This window comes from Buteo buteo, chromosome 16 (genome assembly GCF_964188355.1).
Source record: "Buteo buteo chromosome 16, bButBut1.hap1.1, whole genome shotgun sequence".
Taxonomy (NCBI): domain Eukaryota; kingdom Metazoa; phylum Chordata; class Aves; order Accipitriformes; family Accipitridae; genus Buteo; species Buteo buteo.
Window position 1 is genome coordinate 10,132,826 of NC_134186.1, and position 21,869 is coordinate 10,154,694.

General features: G+C 42.3%; 1 protein-coding gene across 4 annotated transcripts in view; it reads right to left on the reverse strand.

Annotated features, from left to right (window-relative positions):
* PPP6R3 (protein phosphatase 6 regulatory subunit 3) overlaps window positions 1-16,370 on the reverse strand; it is a 73,311-nt gene extending 56,941 nt beyond the window's left edge. For 2 of the 4 annotated variants that reach the window (XM_075047785.1, XM_075047786.1), the window contains exon 1: window positions 16,081-16,220. The gene's annotated coding sequence lies outside the window, so the exon portion shown is untranslated. Of the gene's footprint in view, window positions 1-16,080; window positions 16,221-16,245 lie in introns of those variants that run through there. The other 2 variants (XM_075047788.1, XM_075047784.1) reach the window with 2 other exon arrangements.
* Window positions 16,371-21,869: the final 5,499 nt, after the last annotated feature.

Below are 21,869 nucleotides of genomic sequence, written 5' to 3' on the forward strand. Positions count from 1 at the left end.
AAGCAGAAGTACTAGCAACGAAGAAGGGTAGCAAATATAGTAGCATGTTCATTAATTCATGTCAGTGACTACCTAGTATTTGGCTGAAAAGCTCTACTATCAGAGTTTGTCACAAATGTGTCTTCAGCTAAAAACACCAAAACAACCAAACTATGCACCTCAAAAGCATTTCAAGTATTCTGCCAAAGAGAAGAATGATTTAACTTTACACCTTCCATGTTAAAGAAGCTGTGTCTCCAAAGCTGTTTCTTGATCTTTTCAGGTGATTTTTAGATAGCCTCTGTCAACCTAAAGATATATACTACAAATAAATTCCTCTTGAACTAAAAGAAACTCTTGCATTCTAGTTAAAAAATCATGCAATAAAAGTGTTTTTTCTTAGCTATGTTAGGGCTAGTAGGTTTTGTGGCTTGAAATACCACATTTGCTATCTCCAGCAGTTCTGGAACCAAAAGCCACATTTGTTTTTTATTCACAACAGCACAAAGACTCCAAGCCTTAACATACACAAACACTAAACACAACTTTCTCTAAGACTATTTTAATAACGAACATACACATGAACTGAAGGCCAGTGTAATACACTGACCATAATACTTTCAAAGGTCACAGGTGTTTTTCATCCGTAGACCTTCAGGTCTACATGTCAAGTAGATTTGCCAATCCCTTGTGAGTCAAGCAACTAATTAGAGTAGGAAAAGAAGTTTACTGGACTTCATTTGCTCTGCTAAAGTTTCCTTGGTTATCATTTCTGCATTTCAAATGCACACCTAAGTTCAGAAGTAAAGATCCAAAAAGGGAGAGAACATAACTTCCTCAATTATGTCATGTGGAAGCAAGATAAGAAGCCTGCTTAGCTTAAAGCACTTTCAGAAGAGTTTACAAATTCTTAAGATATTGTCCACAGAGATTTCAATTGCCAATAGAACTATCCAAATGAAAACCACTATTATTATTCCCCTTAGAAGTACGTCTTTCTGATATTTCTCTATTCCTCTTTCTGTTTGAAAAGAAAACTTTAGTGTCTAAATACCATTGTTTAGCACCAGAACAGTCAGCTTCTGAATTAAATACAGTAGGACTATATAGGAAAGTAAAAACACTAGTGTAATCAAAATTAACAAGATACTAGCAGTGCAAGTATTGTAGCATACCCTGGGAAGGGTGTTCCACCAGAAGCCTGCTCTGGTCAATCAGGACTTTTTTAGTTCACCTCAGAATCTACAAGAGTAGAGAGTTTGGTTTAAAGAATGACTTTCAGTGGTACAGATAGTTTATTGGCTCAGACTGTTCCCTTCCACAGCACAGATTAGGTATTGAAAGGGCCTGCAGTATGGATAAAGGAAAAAAAGAAAAACCACAGGGTTCTTCCCTTAAAATAATAAGGAAAAGAATCAACTGACTGGATGAGGTTCAAGTCTATTTAAATCTGGCTTTCCTACATCCAGGGATGGCTCACATTCAGCAATAGTTCAGCCACATTAACATGGTACTTTTGTCAGGGAGAAGTGGGGCCATGATGGAAGGTATCAGAACTTTAAACCTGAAAATAACATGCAAAGGCAGGATAGAAGCATTGTCACATACACATATTACATTCAAACATAAAACTATGGAAACTCATCACCACTAGAACATATATCCACGCTTACACGTTTGCCTAATACACCTGAAAAATAAAGCAAGGCACAATATCCAGGGTAGCATACATCTTCACGTGGAGTGCAACAGCATGGTAGAGCCCATTCTAAAGTATTATCTGATTAACTTTATTTACACTTTTTTAGAGAAGTTAACCACTATGTAATCAGCTGCCATAAACAGGACTAAACAAATTTTATTAATGCTGCATGGATTGGGATATGTCTGCTTCTAAAGCCATTCCCATGCATCTCTATTGGCCCAAACACTGCAACTAGACAGGTCTCTGCTTATAGAAACCAAGACATTTATGCATCCTGATAAAGTGCAAGAACTGCAAACTACTGAATTGTGCTGCTCTCACAGTAATTCATTCCAGGCATTCAAAACAGTAACTTATATAACCTACTATATCTGAAATAAAGTTGTTATATAAGATTATTTTTTTGCGATATAAAAAACTTCAGTGAAAAATTTCAAGTTTCATTTTCTAGCCACCACACCATCACAGGGGCAATCGGTTTGACAAAACCATTAGCAGAACAGCAGCATCTCTTCAGGAAGAATGAAGGTGTCTGGGCTGCAACTAATAATGGGAAACATAGGCCTCTGCATGGTTTAGTTCTATTCCCTCTTTGGACCATACTGTACTCAGAACAAGTGCAAGTGTTTTTATACAACACTGTGCTTAAGTAAAGAAATAGCAGATTTTTTTCCCCTTTTTCCACTGGCTTATTGGCCCAGAAAGATTCCACAGTGAAGTTAGTCTACCAATACAAAACTGTTTATCGTTAATGCTCAAGACAGAGCGCTGTGAAATCATCATTTAAGCCGCATCATTGCTCCTTACCACACCTCTCCAAATGTCTGATGGGAAGATTAAAAATAATAATGTGTCCTCCTTAGAACAGTCATGTCTTAGGGCTTATTACAGAAGTTAATCAGGAACATCTCTTCCCAAAAACTTTTATTTAAGCAACCCCTTGAACAGATGGTCTTTAAAAAAAAAAAAGAAACTTGGCCTTAAAATGTTGTCCACCACCATGAATTTGGTAGGGTGGAGACAGCTGAAGGGCAGAGAAATCAGGGCATCTGATTGAGTCCAGAATTCTAATTTGTGAACAGTGACATTTATAAAAAAACGTGCACGATGACCAAGGCAACTTTTAAACACTGTAAGAAGTGGCTCACTTATGCTAGGACTTAAAACTTTGAATGCTTTGCGTATCAGTTTCAAACACCTTGCTTAGAAGGCACATTTGTATGCTGAAATGTCACCATCAATGCTCAGAATGAGGACCAGGATTGCAATTCCATCCAGTCTTACAGGAGGGCGGCTACAGGAGGGCGGCTACAGGAGGGCGGCTACAGGAGGGCGGCTACAGGAGGGCGGCTACAGGAGGGCGGCTACAGGAGGGCGGCTACAGGAGGGCGGCTACAGGAGGGCGGCTACAGGAGGGCGGCTACAGGAGGGCGGCTACAGGAGGGCGGCTACAGGAGGGCGGCTACAGGAGGGCGGCTACAGGAGGGCGGCGCAAAGCAGCTCTGCGCTACCCCTGGCTGCGCAGTCTCCCTCTGTCGGCTCTCTGACACTGGTCAAACTTCTGCCAAGTCATTTATGAGTGAAAAACATACTTTAAGAGGTGACAAATGCAGTTGGTGGGGGAAGAAGGGAAGGCATTTTTCTGCCAAGTCCACATGGTGACAAAGCTTAAAGGGTCTGTCAATCAACCAGGGCCAGCATGGCCAAGGAAGAAGGAACACACCATTAGGGACAGGGCAACCAGGATTTGTCTCTTCCATCTTTGCCTCAAATTATATCACCTTACACCTGCTGCAGGACTGCAGAATAAAAGTTCTCCTGAATCTGGTAAGTAAGAACAAGACATGTAAGGCTGTATTTGGACAATTCAACATCAGTTCTACTATTGTCTCAATGACCTGATAATCTGCAAGCATAAATGAGTCCTGAATTCCTGTACTACTACTCTGGAAATGTAAAAATCAGTAATGCTGGCTGACTGCTTCAGCAGTACACTTTTCCTTTTTTGTTTGAACATTTAAGGAAAAACTATTTTAACTTAAGGAGACAGCCTTAAGATAAGATGTATGAATTTTAGCAGAGATTTCTTTTTCTTAAGCATTTATTCTGTTCTGTTCCAGTGAGTACTCAAAAAGTGTGTGGGTTTGGATTTTTTTTTTTCCCCCCAAGTCTAAGACACTACCACCAGATCACAGGGATACAGTTACCATGGCTGCACTGGTGCTGTGCATGACTTGAGCCACAACTTCAATTTTCAGCATTTCACTCAATCTGCCGCACTCCACCCCAACCAGATGGAACACTGCTGAAAAAGAGCACGCTCAAGATAACACTACTGTTTGAACATGCTTACCAGTATTTGGCAATAGTATGATAAAGAGTTCCCTAAGCTAGTACCAGAAGCAGTGCTACTAGAAGGCGATACAGCTGCATCAGACACTTTGCTGTACCAAAGCTACTCAGCGCTGTTTCTCACTTCCCTTAATTAACCTGAGTACAACATACTAACTGGCCACACAGCTTTTGAACCCGAATCACTACTTGGCATGGCACACTGAACAAAAGCATATGCATAACTGGCTTGGACATTTCTAGCAAGGCATTGTAGGGTATCATGTAAACACACCCACTTTCTCTGAACAACCTTTAACTGTTCAAATAAACAAGTTCATCCTCCTTTTCACCTCGTTGATTAAACCTTGAAAGTTGGATGCAAATCAAATGCTGAGACACATGAAAATACATGGAGACAGAAGAAAGCTGCTTACTTCAGCAACTTCTACCCAGGACACCAGAGTGCTTTCTGTATAGACAGTGCATTCAAGTCTTACAAGCTTTTTTTTATTTATGCAAAATCTTAGTCTTGTTAGAAGGAATACTTAAGATCTTTTGCAGTTCAGAAGTGGATGTCGGCAGCCTCTAGGAGCCTGCCAATGTTTTGCCTCCTGAAGCTCCAGTCAGCTATAGCTGCTGCCAGAATAAGAGTGGACTCTTGCATCAAGATAGCAACTTCAAAATTTAACCTAAAGCTGTCTGTCACTCTTCACTTTCATTAAAGGTTCCTTGGACCTGTTGTTCAGGTAACATGCATTTTCATTGCAGGTTACCTGAACTGCAATAGTTAAAGGCTGTGGGCAAGATTATCTTCCTGCTTTTCTTCATACTAAGGTTTACAGAACTATTAAAATTTAAGTTTTGACAGCTACACATTTTCAACATGTCAGACAGGACTGCCCTTTTATTTAGGGGCTAAAAAACTGAGCCACTAAATATACTACCTATTATTTCTGTGCTACCATATCCTGTGAAAACTGACAGAACTAATCAACCCACCCTGCATGCATATACAGTCTAATACTCCCCTAACATGACAGCATCACAAAAACATGTTTTGCTTTTCAAACTGGAAGTTGGAATCCTTAACACTCTTCAAAGAGTGTGCAGGTCCAATAGCATGTTTTGGGTTTGTGTGGCAGGGTTTTGGTAGCAGGGGAGGGGCTACGGGGCAGCTCTTGTGAGAAGCTGCTAGAAGCTTCCCTGGCTCCAAGTCAAACCCACCTCTGGCCAAGGCCAAGCCCAAGCCCATCAGCAACAGTGGTAGCACCTCTGCAATAATGCATTTAGGAAGGGGAAACCTGCAGTGGAGGAGGGCAGTGGGGTGTGAGAGAAAGCCCCGTGCAGACAGCAAGGTCAGTGAAGAAGGAGGGGGAAGAGCTGCGCTGGAGGAGGGATGCCCCTGCAGCCCATGGGGAGACGGCAGGCTGTCCCCCTGCAGCCCATGGAGGGAAGCGGGGGAGCAGATGCCCACCTGCAGCCTGAGGAGGAGCCCACACTGGAGCATGGAGATGCCCCTGAAGATGGCTGTGACTCCATGGGAAAACCTGTGCTGGAGCAGCCTGTACCTGAAGAACTGCAGCCCATGGAAAGGACCCACACTAGAACAGCTCGTGAAGAACTGCAGCCCACAGGAAGGAGTCATGCTGCAGAAGCTCATGGAGAACTGTCTCCCACGGGAGGGACCCCACACTGGAGCAGGGAATAAGCAAGGAGTCCTGCCCCTGAGGAGGAAGGAGCAGCAGAGACAACATGTGATGAACTGACCCCAACCCCCATTCCCCATCCCCCTGTGCCACTGGCAGGAGGAGGTGGAGAAATCAGTAGAGTTGAGCCCAGGAAGGAGGGAGGGGTGGTGGGAAGGTGTTTTAAGATCTGGGTTTTACTTCTCATTATCCTTGTTTTGATTTGATTGGTAGTAAGTTAAATTGATTTTGTTTCTTCCTCAAGTTGAGTCTGGCTTTTGCCCATGACGATAATTGGTGAGTGATCCCTCCCTGCCCTTGTCTCAATCCACAAGCTTTTCTTTCTATTTTCTCCTCCCCATCCCATCGGGGGGAGGAGTGAGCAAGCAGTCTTGGCTGGGCTTAAACCACAACAGCATGAAAAGAAAAATTAAAGATTAAAAGAGCAAATATCTTCAATTTAAGCAGTTTAAATTAAGTCTTTGATTTTGATTTACTGTTGGGGAAAGATTACTAATTTGACTTCATTTACGAAAAAGCTTAAGCCCCATCTATACTTATTTCTACTATCCCTAAATTTTCATGTTTATCAATACCACCTCTACGACAAAAGTAGAAAAGTTATTCCATTGTCAAGAAAGAAAAATAAAATATAGCAGCAGCACCTGAATACAAAGGAAGTGATGATACTTTACCATACTTGCTTATTTAAATCTGCATTTAGACAAATGCTTTAGTGCCATCTGGAATCTTCCCTAGTTTAGTGCCAACGTTATGGCTTTAGTTGAGCCTTCAACCGAGTAAGAACACCCTCCTTTCCTTCACAGAACATACTTCATATATTCGGGAAAATAGTCTATACAACTGTTTCTCCATCTCTGCAGATATCCTGAGGATGAAGTTAGATATTGGAAAAGAAAAATACTTGACATTCCATATGTATTAAAGTACTGAAAGCCAAACAGTTGGGTTGTCTTAATCTTCGAGTGATAAGGTAACTGAAAAGAGATTCAATATCCTTCACAAGCATTTTACCACCATTTTTTGTAATATGAAGTGCTAGAAAACCCCCTACCCCATGTTATTTAACAATGAGCACTTACCACTACATAGTGAAACTACAGATAAAGGCTTTACTTTTCTGAGAGAATCAGCTTACAAAACTAAGAAAAAAAACTGTTTTGAATGAGAACATTTCACCAAGTTTCAACTACATAAATTTAATGAATGACTATCATTTTTATTTGGGTATATGCAAAAACAAGTTCTAGAAGAGAAATTAGAAACCCAGCAAAATAATGAAAGGTCACTAGAAGGCATTTTGCACGTAAGAGTTTGAAGTGGCTATTAAGGTAACATTACCTTTCTTCCTCCTTCCCCCACCTCCCAGGCAATTTATATTATGGAGGAAATCACTCCAGTAAACCAAGTTTTGCCATGCTATGCCTTTACAAACTACACACATGGCGGTTACACCACATTTTTCAGGCACAGATGCCTCTGGTGTCTCCACTGAACAGAAGTATGCCTTCCCCATGGAACTCCTCTATTCTGATGGACCATACTAGGAAAAAAAAAAACACAAACAAGATTGCCTAACAGAATAAACCACCTTCTTCCAACTGCAACACACATCCTACTTATGAAGAAAAAGCCAAAGTTTTATACGGAAATACCAAACCTACTCTGTTTTCTCTGTAATCTTCAAAAAAATCTTTTTTAAAGCTGTACTTCAATGCTTCTCTCTGCTGCTGCTCCAGAGTATATTTGTGTGTCTCAAAACAATCATAGTTGCAAGTAGCAAACTACAGGGCAAGTCTACTTCAAAGATTTAGTAGCATTTCTTAAGAAAACTGTTTTCAAAGGGAGATTACTTTCATATTCTAAATCTTTACACTGAAGTGATCATCATCTGTGCAATATTGTAAGTGTACTAATATATATATATGCAAAAAGAGTTTAAAAAAAGCCATTTAACCAACATGCCATAGTTTAGGGATAAATTGTTTTGTAGTGACCCTTATTTCAACTGGCTATGTTTCCTCTCTCATTTTCTTCATGCCTTTTCAAGACAGGGCTACACCACAGTAATTCACTAAAATATTTCTAGCATCCATTGTTTCCTACAAGTCCCTTCTCTAGCTACCAATACATGTCAGCAGTTTTCTCCCACTGCAAGACGACGTCTCGACTCTCACCAAGAAGCATTACTTTACTAACTTAGTAATTACTGAAATAACAATGTTCGAATTAATCCAAATACAAGACAAATAGTTACCAAAAACTACACTGATACCTCTGTGCTGTATGCCTACTCCAGGAGTTGAAGAATAAAGTTTCAGAGAAAGCAAACCATTTCAAATGCTAGCTCAGAACTTAAATTGCTATTTATAACAGCATTACATGATATAGCCCTAAAAAGAAATACCCTGCTGAGAAAAACTTAGAAGTCAATTTACTTAAGACCTGAACTTGAGCCTTCTATCCTTTAAGTAACATTTAGGGTTCCACACAGATTTTGTCAAGTTAAGTCTTATTACCATTCCATAAAGTTAAGTCACTAGTGTGGCAAGTGGCACAGAAATTAACTTACTTTGAAATGCTTGAAAGTCTACAAACAAAACTTTATAGGTGGTTTAGCTGCAATTAAAACAACCAAAAAAAAAGATAACTTCATCTCTTTCCCTCTCCAACTTTCCTTTCTTTACTTTCAACTGCCAGTTTACTTTTAGTTTTGGGGGGTATGGATTCACTGGCTGTTGCTTGCAGTTTTTCCTATAATAAAAAAAATTGAGATCACATTTTTCTCCACAAAAACCCATTTAAAGGTTTACCATTTTTACTTGCATTCTGCTGCTTAGTAACTATGTAACATCATAGTTACCAATTCACATTTCAGATATGACCTTAATCCTCACACTCAATCTTCACAATCTCTGATAAATTAAAAAAATTATAGACATTGAGATTGTCTATAATCCCTCCCTCTCATGAGGATGAGATCAGTAATGTAGTTATAAATTTTCTATTGTATCTATTAATAATTTCATTCTTGGCTACATGGGAGGGAAAAAACCAACCCCACTGCATTCTAGTCTCCAGCCTTATGGCTACCATATTATTCTGAGTGAGAGTTAAACTTCAGAATTCCTGAGTCTGGAGAAGGGGAGGATTGGACCACTGTATTTCAGGGAAAAAGCTATTGTACAGTCATTAACATAATTGCTTTCTGTTGTGCCCTAGAAGGAAGCTGGTTTCCTATAATGAAAAACATCAGTCACACACAGGTGTTTCCTATATTACAAAAGATATCAAACAACCTATGGGTTTTTAAGACTATTAATCTTTTTTCACAGACACCCACGTACATAAGAGATTCAGAATTGGTTTTTTTTTTGGTCTGCCTTCAATATTCCCATCTCTATTTGCCCAGATTAGAATTGTAAATTCCCTATTCAGTAACTGGAAAGTTAGGGATTAATATGTATTTATAAACTGCATTTTTGAAGGAGAGCATCCAAGCCAAGTGTGGCTGGTACTCAGTTCAGCCATCTCAAGGTTCTTTCTTTTTTGCTCTCAAAATAAATAAATAATACTTAATCACAGCAGACGAGCATACAGGAACAGACAACCACAACAAAATAGTATGTGCCCATCTATGACTGAAATGATACTAAGACAACTGCACCTGGCACAACTACTGAGAAATAAAAGCAATTAAACATTTGTAATGGGTTGAAAAAGAGTAAAGTTGCAAATTCAGTCCCCAGTCACACATTACTGGTCTCACAACAGAATTTATAGACTTTTGGATTATAAGTGACTCTAGAAGACAGCCTTAGCCTGAAAAACAATAAAGCTACAGAATTACAGACACATAATCTGATGGCAAAGTAGATCCCTTTTAAATGGGGAAAGGCATCCCATAACACTCACTGGTAAAGCAACGGGAAGGACTCAGTTATATCAAAAGGAACTGCAAAGTTCTACAAGTGTCTAACAGTTAATTAAAATTAAGCACTGAATACTATTATCAAGTCACAGCCACGATGACAATTAGCTTTTCTTATAACCTGCAGAGCTCAAGTTATGCAGTGATCTTACATCACCAATCACTGTATTTCTATCTGCATTGCCTTTAAATCTTCCTCCATTTCCGTTCTTTGAAAGGAAGGGGAAAAAAAAAAACTTGTTAAAATGAAAAGAGCACATTGATCACTACGGTAAAGGCAAGCGGCATGAAAAGATGCATTTAGGTTTTTTATGCTGACCATTAAGAAATGCAGACCCCTCACTAACATTATCTGTACCACCTCCTTTATCAGACAAATTTCATCGAAATACAGTGTTCAGCATACATCTTTCTGCCATTAAATGTGGCTTGAACCTATAACAATGAGCCCATCATCAGCATCAAGTACACACACAAGGATCCTTTGATGAATGTTTGCTTGTCACAGCCAAAAGGAAGAACTGACTACTTCATAGCCAGTTCAGTCTAACTCCTACAGCTGTCACTCACAGGCAGGAAAAAAAAAACACTTACCAAAATGCTAGCCCTCAGAACGGCTGTGAGCAGTGACAAACTCCTCCTTCATAAGAGCCAGAAAGAACACAAAGACAAACATGGAAGATGGGAATACAACCGCTATGCTGTTGCAATTTTCAAACGGACTTCCATCTGGAACGCATACTGACCAATATCAACATGAAATGGAAGTTGGTTTCCTATAGAAGCAAGCCACTTACAACACCAGCATGAAACCCAGAGGGGGGTCTGCTCCTGCCACTACTACAGCTTTGTTATAGCAGTCTCTAGACTTTCCATTCTTTCTCAAGATGTTTGGTGACAGCAGCTAAACTTCTCAAACAAGTGTAATCTACTACTTACTATTTTCCAGAAAAGTTAGCTTCCAAAGATACTTGGATATCTGGAAATAATGCGAATTACTACAGTTCAAACCAGTCCTAAAGTTTCCAGCTGGGCTCTTTAGATTGGAGATTGGTCAAATTAGTACACAGTAATTAAGAACAGATTATGAAGAGAGCCCCAGATCTGCTTTAAAGGTAAAGTAACAGTGCGTTTCAAAGAAAGAAGAGGGTTTTTTCACCAAGACCTTACCTATGATTTTGCCCTACTGTAACTCAGTTAAAAACCAAAACAACAAAAAAAATGCCACACATGACTTGGTTTCCACTACACTTACGCAAAATAAAAGCAAACAGCATTGTATTTTTTACAGTTTCTATATGAGAAACACTAACTGTATAACCACTCTGGTACAAAGATGCAAAAATCCACTCTGTGGAGGCACTGGCTGATACTCCTTTCACAAATGCAAGTAGCATTGAAGTAATATCAATTTGTAGCAAGCCATGCCTTTAGAAATGTCTATTACTCCCTTGTTTTCTTCGCTAACTCAACTGCTCAAACAAGTTAGAGTACAATGAAAAAAAAAAGATGCAATCACATCTCTACCAGCATTGCCTACAGCCACTGTATAAAGCACTACTTGAAATTTTATTAACTTGCTTTTGATTTATCTATCAATTAGGACACTACTACAAGTGAGAAATGTGCATCATCTAACTGGGGACTGGGGTCTTACGCTTCACTCTTCTAGAGAAGCATAATATACATTTACAGAAAGCATCTTTCTCTCTACTCCTAGTTTGGGAAATAATGAGATTCACTCCAAAAACCTCTAGTAGAAGTTAAATTTGCACAATAGAACCTAACTTTATATATTCAGATCCAGTTAGATTTTTTGCATATGGTCACTGAAGGTGGGGACTATGTCACTACTAGCAGGGATAAGAGGCCTAGGATTCACTTGATACATAGTAACAATGAAAATGCTTTTAGTATTGGAATTGCTATATTCTAGAACATATTTAATAAAATCAGAAACAAGTCATTGGTTTTTACTAAAAAAAGTTGGAAGTTTCCATCCTCAATCCCAACCATGCTTTGTTACGAAACTGGAAATCACATGGCCCTTTCACAAGCCTTACCCAGGACCTGCTTGGTCATCATAAAAAGACTTTAGATTTCTTCATATTTAGGAGTATTTTTTGGCATACCTGACAAGAGCTGGCCTATAGTCTTTCAGTGCGTATTTTCCAAAAGACCCAGTGGACACAGGATGGAGACCACTAGGCCACCATACTCCATCTCCTTGCAGATGCGCAACTTAAGACTCTGTGCAAGTGCTTGGAATCATCTTATTCAAACTGAAATAGGAACGTTCTCAAAACTTCCTCCAAGGAAACTAACTAACCCTCAAGTCTCACTATGAGACAGTTTCTGCTTGTGCAGAGTGTTTTTTACTCAATTCTGCCTCCCTTCACATCTTTAACCAAATCCTCACTACCAATTTCATAGGTGCTCTTCTTAGCCATTTTGCCAACATGCCTAACAACTTATACCACCACTCCAGTAAAGTGTATTACAGCTTCACAGTTCCATACAGTTATACACTGAGGTCCTTTTGGTATTCTTTTCCACTGCTGGCATGCAACACATTGCATAGGTTCTGTCACTGAGCATTCCAAGTTTTTAAGTCACATGGAAAAGATACATCCATTTAACAGGATTCAAGGATGACTATACAGAGTAACAGCAAGAAGAAAGAACAGTCAAAGGGTTTAGTCAGGAACTTCTTCACCCACTCCAAATTGCATATACCACTTCAAACATGCTTCTTGGCACTTTATGGAAGTTATTAAATAAAGAAAGGTCATGAAGAGTCTTGTATTTTACAGTAACAGATTTTTTCCCAATACTGTGTGAAGAACTATTCCATAAACAAGCAAGCTGTTAACAGTTTATACCAAATGTCTTCCTGATCCTATTTGGTCTATCCCATTTCCTGAGAAGTGTCCCAAACTTGCTATAGAGCTGCATATAATATCCAAGAGTAGAAAAACATTTTACTTTAGTTGCTTAGTAGCATATGGTTTCCAAAACAGGTGCTGGCACCCTGACACACCACAAAACCAATTACACATGCTATGCAAAGCTTTCAACATTATGTTCATATTCTCTACCTATTTTCTGATTGATCTTTCAGGCTTGCCTCCCACCCCAAAAATACCAGGACCAAACATGATCACTAAATAGTTTCCCAAGTTCTTTGCTCTCTTCCTCCAACTTGACAATATGAGACAAGCAACATATTATTTCTCATTTAACCCTACTTATTTTATTATTGTGGAAAGTTTTGCCAAAAACAATGGCTTCACAACTTGCTCTCAGGATAATCCAGACATCTGGTCTTCTAGAATTTGGATATGGTGTCTACTTTGAGATAACACACTATTCCTAAACCTGGCATATGAAATAACACAGTAGAGAGCAATCTTAAGGGTCATAGATGAAGGTGCCACTATGAGAGCCAAATCTAGATGGAAGACAATATGCTTAAGACATCCTACCTTACTACAGAAACAGATCACTATGTTCATACTAGTGCCTCTTCTGCCTAAGCAGAAAAGCCATGGTTTCCATCATAACTTCCAAAGGCCATAAATTAAGCCAGTCATATGTGAGAAGTGAATATGCAAGCCTCCTACCTACAAAGATGTTGTATAGTATGCTGGAATACTGAAGCTAGAAAAAGTCTTATTGCAATATACTGATACAGAGTGATCTTAACTAACTGCAGTTAAGTAAATATTTTAAGGCCTTTTAAGCATTTGGACAAAAGAGGACATCAATGGAGAGAAAGGAGAGCGGACCAGACAGTTCTTCAAAGTGTTTCTCCATTCTGACTGTTTCAATCCCATACTGGTTGTTTTTGAGCCAGCTCTTTAGCATTTCATAGTACATGCATTTCAAGCTTAAAGCTGAGTAGAGAAGCAAAGCTGTTGAGCCATAACAATAGAGTTCACTCTCTAGCCATCTGTTAATACTAAAACTAAATACATAATTTCCTGCTTTAATACTGCTAAACTCAGATGCTGTTCTATTAATTCACTTGAATTTCACTCTTAGAACATCACCTCATTCTCTGAGTGGTATACAGACTATAGCATCACCTCCATTAAGTGCAAGAGAGAAAGGTTTTGAAGGAAACAGTCACATTTTTCTCACTTTAGCAAGTCAACAGAAGTAGAGTGAACAGTTTGCAGGCAGTATTGTGAAGAGACACACAAACTATTTAGTATCATTAATTCCACAAGGGAATAATAATGGCTAGTTGATTTATATTTAAAAGAATGCAAAGATATTGGAGTCAGAGCAGTTTACATATAAATCTAACTTGCCTGCAAAGATACTATAATGCACTACCCTACTTAAAGACATTCCTGTTAAGCAGGCTGCTTTTCCTGAATTTCTAAAGTACAACTTTCACTTTAAGTCAGTGTTTTCCTTAAGCTTGTTGTAAACGGACCTCTTCAGCAGTTCTTCTGGCCAAAATAAAATCTTTTAACAGTGTTAGAAGATAAATTCCTTTACTAACTCAGCCAGTGCAGGATTCAGTACTGCATACACATTCTGCTTTTCACACGGAAAGCAAATAGAAGTATCACCTATGTTCAAGCAATATCATAGATGAAGGAAACAAATCACTTAAGTGAACTTAAACAAGTACTTAGAACTACAAACTGTCAAGAAATACACAATGCAGACTGGATACCACATTTGCATGAAGTCTCATTAACAAGTTATATACCAAAAGATAGTTCTGCAGTGTTCTTTTATATTTGTATAATAAAGATTCTTGCAAGTTACAGTTAGTCGATGCCTCACTACTGAAAACATAAATAGCCCAGAGCTAAGTAATCACAGGCTCTTACTAGAATGTATGTTGTACTGAAAATACACACTGCAGTTCACATAACTGCAGTTCCATCATTTGGAGCACTGAAACAGGGAGACTTCCTATCTTTCAGCATTCCAGGAAAAAAAAAAAAAAAAAGCACACGTTATTTGTGCAGTTCACAAGCTACTTTATATACTACCTGAAAATTTCAAACCAGCTAAATATGCATCAAATAACAAAAAAAAAAAAAAACCAAAACAAACCCAAAACAACAAACCCAAACCAAACACACACTGCACTATTAGAGTACATTTAGATTCCTTCCACTGAAGGAGATTTTAAACCTAAGTAGTATCACTAGCAGTAACACAACCTTTCATTTTTAAGTTGTCAACATCTCACAAGGAACACTTCCTAAAGCTATCCCAGTCGCAAGTTTTCCGTACTCTTCCACTCAGAATAGTTTTTTAAAATAGCAACACACCTATTCAAACTATCCTACTGCTCTATCTTAAATAACATTTATCCTGACAGAGATGATCTTTAGCCTCAGTTGTATTTATGTCATACAAGACACAAGACTACAACACTAATTCCCTCTTACATGTTGAGAAGTTCTTGGCAAATAATGCAGAACTAACCAAAAGAACTGGTGGCTTAAAAGTCAGATTTTGCCAAATGTATTTAACAGCAGTTAAAGCCTACCCAAACACTGCTATGCTCTTAAAAAAATAATTAAGAGAAACTGCCTTGTTAAAAACAAACAAAAAAAAGGAACCCCCCCAAACACCAACCCCCAATCCCCCCCAAAAGGGCAGCGTCCTCACAGAAATACTGAGGCACTGATTTTAAAGAAAGGAAGTGAATGTAAAATTAGCTATCAGCAAGGCTTATCTCTTTTATTATCCGAGAGATATCAGTGAAGCCACAGTGAACTTCTGTAAGTTACAGCAACAACACAAGTGACTGCCGGGGGAGGGAGCAGTGCAGACAGCTTCCCCTATTTCCACAAACACTTCACCCAGTTCAGAGCTCCACCGGTCTACCGGGAACAATGCGCCGCCCACCGCACCCAACCCAGTTGCGACCCACTCCGCACCGCACCAGGCCGCCAACGCTCCGAGCCCAAAAGCTACCGTGGAACGGCCGCGGCGGCGGCGCCCCTCCGCGCCTGCGGGCCGGCTCCCCACCCGAGATGAACAGCCAGGGACGCCAGGAAGAAGCTTTGGGCAGCTGCCGAAGAACCCACCGTCACGGCCACGGGAAGAAAGAGGCAGCGGGCGGGCAGGGCTCCGTCCAGCGCGGCCCAGGCCTTCCCCGCCGCGCCCAGGCCCGCGGCGCCCTGCGGCCGCGCCGCCGCCCGCCGCGCCTGGCCCGGGCGCTCCGGGCTTAGTGGTGCGTGTGCGGGCATGGGGAGGGGTGGGGGCACACGACAGCCATTCCCAACAGCCCCGCCGTGCCCCGAACCGGCGGCGCCTGAGAAGCGCCCGGAGACCCCTGCGCGGAGGGCAGCAGGCATTAGACCCGCACCGCCGCAGAAGAGCCGCCACCGGAGCGCCGGCCCGCTCGAAGCGGCGGCAGGGAGAGCTCACCACTACCCCGCCCGTACCTCGGCAAGCGCGTCCCCCCGCCACAGGCCCCAGGCTGCCTCCGCTCAGGCGGGAAAGCCACCACTTGCCACCATCACCGACTCTCCAAGATGGCGGACATATCAGCTCCTGCGAGCCCTCCTCTCCCTCCGCCCAGCCTGCCAATCATACTGCCCCGGCACCACCTTCCTCCTCGGCTCGCGCCTTCCTATTGGGTCGTGTGCGGAGCTCGGCTTCTCACTGGCAGTCTGGCGGGTGCCAGTTACTCAGGTACGGGACTGCAACAGGGTCGAACGGCTTCCTGTTGGCCAGTCAACGGATGGGGCAGGTACATCTCGCTTCCCACCTTCCCGACTTAGCAACAAGGAAACGTCACCCTGACAGGCGTTTCGCTCGCCCAGTAGGAAGAGTAGGTTCCTTTTAAAAATAAACCCTTTCCGTCCAATCCAGAGCTGAGCCGTTCAGGCCCGGCAGGAGGCCACGGCGGGAGGCGTGGGCGCCAGTGGTGGCGATCTCACCATAGCCTTGCCCCTTACGCCTCGCCATTGGCCAGCGCGGGGAGTCACGCCCCTCAGGGCGCGGTGCGGGCGCCAAACTGCCTGGCAACAAGTCGGTGGCGCGCGCGGAGGGTGTGCGATGTGGCAGCCTACAGAGGAGAGGAGGGGAGGCCCTGCTGAGAAGGGAATTGGCTTGAGCGGTAGAGTGGTTGTTTCGCGTGCGAAAGGTTGTGGGGTCGATGCCCGTAGCTTTGACGAGCGGGGTTTTACTTTTTTCTGAGCTTCCAGGCGGGCGCCCGTGGGACCTCCAATTCTACCTAAGAACTGGCAGTATTTTTTAACCAAAGTGCACCAGAATAAACGTGTGTGAAAACCAGGGGGAGCACTGTGCCCTGGCCCTGGTAACCCTGCCTGCACATCACCTGCGGTGCTGCTGGCGGAGGTGGCAACTTCGCAAAGCTGCTTGGCCAAACCCCAATGACAAGGACCTCTGCTTGAAAGCTCAGGTGACAGCTGAACAGGCGGCCTCGTGTGCCCCACAACTGGCAAAAAAACACCTACGATGGGGTGTTTCACAGCCTGTGTCTTAAAGGCACGAACACATTCTGGCTAGCCAGGGTGCCTGCGGCCTTCCCTCACAAAGCCTCCTGAATTACCTTCGCCCAAAATGGCAGTGACCCCTCTGGCTGCTCCCCTTCACCCCTCAGGGCAGCCCTCCAGGTTTTGAAATGTCACTTGGCAGGAGTCCCTGGAGGAGACCACCTGGCTGTAGTCAACAGCACTTTGCCTGTGAGCAGCAGAGCTGCCATCAGGTAACCGCCTTGCCTAGTTTCAACAGGTTTTGTCTGGTCTTGGTGGGCTTTTGCCTGGTTTCAATGTGGTTTTGACTGGTTTCTGCGGTGCATGGCTCTTGAAGAGCTGGGGGGGGTCTGCTGATTGGAGGTGGCACCAGCAAGGCGGATGGTGCCAAAAATGGCTGGTTGCACCCTGGGGCAGCAGTACTGGCCCGGTCACCACCTGCAACTGGTTTTGGTCCCCCCCTCCCTGCACCCACCTTGGTTTTCCTGGGAGGCAAGGTGCAGCTGAAGGAGGCTCTGCTGAGCCCGAGCCACCATGCCTGACCCAGCATGACAGTTTTGCTGTTTACATTTTGTGTGTTTGGGGTTTTTAAAAAAAGTTTAGAGTTGCCAATGCTGTTTGTATATATAAAATGTCTGCCTATCTGTGAATGAAGGTGCAGAGGGGGGAGTCACCTCCTAGAGCAAAGGGAGACCGCCTGTCTGCAAGTCCCAGGTCCCGTACCTCCGTCTTCTTGGTGTCTCTTCCCAATGTAGTAACAGAGCCAGGAAAGCCTGTTCTCCTTATCAACTGACATCATGGACTTGTAAAACACTCCCTTTCTCAGAGGCTTGCTCTGTGGGGATATCATTTGCATACCATGACAGCATAGCATTAGCAGCTCTTCATCAATGTGTGTAAGCAAGTAGCTGAAGGGGGTATGGTGCAGTCCAGGCTCACCAAAGCTAATTTTCCATCATGCTAGCATTTGTCTTGCCCATTATTGAGGGTAGTGTGTGTTTTCTGTGAATGGTGGCAGAGAGCGAGCTCTGTTTTATAATGAGTAATTATGAATCATGCATTAGGTGATTCTTTTTATATTTACATATATTCATTCTGATAGTTACTGGTCATAATACATTTAAGAGAAACAGGTATGTTATGATTAAGACAAGGACTTATTTATTTATTTACAGTGGGGGAAGAAACAACAGAGCTGAAAAGATAGTTTAGTGATAGGGTAGTTCTTGCGGGCTTGTAGAGCACATGAAAACTGAAGGGTAGCACAGATCGCTGTGTTTATTTCATATACCAAAGGAAGGAGAAAACAATGCATTTCTTTGACTTTGTTATGAATCAGCAGTCTAGCATAAAGCAACTTCACTTTGAATAATGTATCTGCACATCCTTATTTCACAGAACCTTTGTGAAGAGAAGCCCTCCCCAAGCCGTGAGCCCAGTGGGTTGCTTCCATTAGGAGGAGATTGTTGGCTGCCAGCTCAGACACATGATCATCTTTTTCTGCCTGAATAAGTTAGTAGAGTTGCAGCACTTATGGATGCATGTGATCTTAATGTGTCGCAAACACATGGTAAAAACACAGCAGCATGAAATGTATTTGCTGATCCACAGAGTTGCACGGTGACATCTCTGAGTGTAGAGCCTGGCTTTGTTTTCTTTTTCATGCAAGCAGATTTATTTAGTAAAATGTGCAAAAAAAAAATGTTTATCCTCAAAACAATCAACATAAAATGGGACATTGTTTCTTTTTTCAGTATTTCAGCTGCTGCTCAGTCCAGAAAGCTCTCTAGACTGTATTTGTCCTGCATTTATTTTAGCTGTCTCCTCTTTCTTTTCTTTCACTGTGTCTGGTTTTTGTTTTGTTTTGTTTATGTCATGCCACTTGCATGTTCTGGCAGTGAGTACCTGCACTGACTACAGCAAATGGAGATTTCACAATATAAAGTGTACAGAGGCAGTTCTGGTTGTATTGTCAGTTGTCAATGACAGTCTGTAGGAAAGACATTGCACTGGAAACTGTGAGCAGGGAGATAATAAGAAAGAATCATCTATGGGTTTAAATAATGGATAAATGAGAGTACAATGTTAAATGGCATTCTCAGGACAAGGAACTAGGTTGTTAAAAGGATGATGAGATTATAAGCTTTAGCAAGCACCAGAGGCAGTATGTGGAGAGGGAATTAATAGTTTGAGTGTAGAACAGCTACAGCAGTAAAATAGTTAACTACTTAGTATAGTTTCTGTAAGCATAAATCTTGTCTTCATAACAAAGTATTTTAAACTGTGCTGCTGTTGACACATCCTACATCCTGAGCAAATGTGCCCTGGATGTAAGGGATGGATCTCAACTCAGAAGGGGCACAATGATGTTTGCACTGGCACATGTCTGATTTTCAAGGGCATTATCACTGCCATCTCAATTCCGGAAAGGTTTAGGACATCACAGGCACTGGTTTTGTCTTATAGAGTTCCTGTTAATATATTTCTAAATCTTGATTTTGTGTAATTATTTTTTAAAACTACAACTGTCCAGATGATACTACCATGACCATATTAGTTGATAATGCTAGGGTGCTACTACCTCAAGGTAGAAACACTTCATGTCTACAAGTTGGATCTCAAAGCGCTACTGAACAGTTAGGGGAAATGAGGAGGTTACGCGGCTTGCCCGGTGTCACACAATAAGCTAAACCAGACGCAAAATACTGAAATCCCAGTGCTTTATCACTGTGAGTTGTGTGCAAATCTGAAGACCTGCACACTATTCCTATACTGTGATTACAGGCAAATCTGAAAAAAACTCTAGCCTGCTTTGGGTGGGTGTAGTATTTAATTGCTGGCAGGGAAACTCTGAGAACTTACAGGCATGGTCTGTGACCTGAAGCTTGATAGTGTTTTACTAAGTGGGTTGTTGCTAGTATCACAAATGTTAGTATGTTAACTTTGTGATGGCTGCTGCCTGGGGTACTTCCAGAGACAGCCACTTCTGATGGATTCCTCTATCTGAGTCAGCCACTTCCTCAACATAAAGTGGTATGCAAATAAAAAAAAAAATCAGCCTGCCTCAGTCACCATCACCCCATCAACCAATGCTGAGCATGGTTCCTCACTGTGCACCATTAACCCCTCAGCCATAGCTGCTACCACCTCCTGAAACTGGTGGGGGCTGGTGGACCCCACTGCACAAGTGCCAGGGGCAGCATTTGTTAGGGGCTGCTGTGACTCAGCAGCTCTGCCACCCCTTGGAGAACAAGCTTGTCTTCCCAAGCAGTGACATAGCCTGCCAGGCCAGCTCATCCCATGGCTCTGCAATTGCTAAATGTGACACCAGAGAAGGGGAGGCAGGACTGTACCCTTTCAGCAGCATTTCACAACTAGCTGCTGCAGCTCCATAGCCATAATGTCAGACTGTGAGCATGTGGGGTGTACTTCTGCTTCAGCTCCACCAGGATGACTATAGTCATGTCCCTACCAACGTGTTGTCTTCCCTTTGCCCCTCCAGGCAGGGCAGGGGAGGAACTAGCTGAGGGACCCTATGAAGAGTTATTTGTTTCCAGTTTGCCCAGCTTGCAGACTTGGGTTTCCCTGCAGGAACAGGAGGAGCTGAACTGCCCCACTGGCAACATCTGGCCATTTAATCACCTCAGGCATAAAATGAAGCCATAGTCTAAATTGGTTTTAATCTGATTGTAGTTAACTCTTCTGAGCACTGACAAGTCACAGTTAGGAAACAGAACTACAAAGAGTGGGACAATTGGGTGCCTTGCACCAGAGAGTCCGCAGCTGTGTTAACACTGAATGAATATTTGTAGAGTAAGGTCAGCTGAGACAAAACCACCTCTGATTTAACCATAGCCCTTACAAAATTCTTTCTCCCCCTCATAGTTCATGAGAGAATAAAGCCCTTTAAAGAATTTTAATGGCTTAATGTTTAGCCCAACATCTTATTAAAATTGTGAAATCTAAGTAGCTTTAAGAAGAGGGAAGGAGCATTTCTAAACAATGACTTCATGGTTATGCTCCTGATGCTGAACATGGATGTTTGGCTGTACCAAACCCACAAGTTAATCCATTTAGTTGAAACAAAATGTTCAAATTCAGTTTTCTAATCTCATTCCCAGCACTGATCCTATTAGCATTTCTAAGGCAAAACTGCTGGGTAGTAGGATGGGACCTCCATACCATCCCTGTGGCCCTGCTGGAAAGAGCATAGGCATGGAGGGAAGCTTTGGCACTAACCCACTTGATTTTTACCTGTGCCTTGAGTGCTTTAACCATCCCCCTTCCATCACCATAGGAAGGCTTATATCAGTACTGGTCCTCCTCCTCTCTCCTCACATATTATCTCCCACCTGCCCAGTACTAGCAATCATGGCATGTCACCTGGGAGCAAAAAGCAAAGAGAACTTCTTAGCTTTCGTGATCTGCCAGTGAGGTGCACAGTGTGGGTGGCCCTACAGGACAGCTGTCCTGGCTAACCAGCTCCATCCCTCTTGGCAGGATGGTTCTCATATTTTCTCAGAGGATGTTGGAGGCTGGCAAGGTGTACCAGCGGTATGGGCAAAGCACTGAGCAAATTCCTAATAAGCTCAACTGGGCTCACTAGTGTGACCTCTGTGCTGCTCCTGCTGGAGGAGGTGTTGGTCTGAGGGTAGGAAAGGGCAGTTTTGGGGAGCAAGTAAGGGAGCAGCAGCAAGGAGATTCCTGAGGCAGTGAGGCCTAATTGTAAAGAG